The sequence below is a fragment of the Meleagris gallopavo genome, chromosome 14 (genome assembly GCF_000146605.3).
Source record: "Meleagris gallopavo isolate NT-WF06-2002-E0010 breed Aviagen turkey brand Nicholas breeding stock chromosome 14, Turkey_5.1, whole genome shotgun sequence".
NCBI classification, from domain to species: Eukaryota; Metazoa; Chordata; class Aves; order Galliformes; family Phasianidae; genus Meleagris; species Meleagris gallopavo.
Genome location: NC_015024.2, coordinates 2,716,313 through 2,716,909, shown reverse-complemented (window position 1 = coordinate 2,716,909; position 597 = coordinate 2,716,313).

Here is a 597-nt window from a genome sequence, read left to right as displayed (position 1 = left end):
TCCCTTCTTAAGCTGATTACTCTGTTCCTCTTCCAAATTGGAAACAGAAGCTGAAATTTCCCACGAAACGAACGAACATTTCAATTAAAACCATTAGGAGCCTCTGAACCGCCTCAAAAATGAAAACTGGGCAAAGCCAAAGCCTGCTCTCACTTAGCGTGCGCTTGGCTGCGCTCTCCGGAGCTGCTTTTGGGGCAGCAAGAGGGGCAGAGGGGACATCACCTCCTGCGGTGGCACTGCGGGGTGGCCGTGTCCCCAGCTCACCCTGCCGCTCATGCCCATGCCAGTGGGACCATCCCTGCTGTGCATCCCAGGGCGCCGTGCCCCCAGCTCCTGCTGTCCCCTCGGTGGTCTCCCTCCCCATGGGGACCCCCAGGAGGGTGACTGTCCCTGGGGAGGGGGCATGCGGCGCCAGTGTAACATGAGGCGTGGGAGGAATCGACCGGGGCTGGGGAGAAGGGAAATCCACGCTTGAAACAATATAAGCAGCCTGATGGCTTTGCCAATGTTATTCTGAGCTGGGAAAATATTATTGCTGGGCAGGAACAGAAGGAGACGACGGTGTGTTCTTGAGTTTGGCCCAGGGGGGTGGGGGAG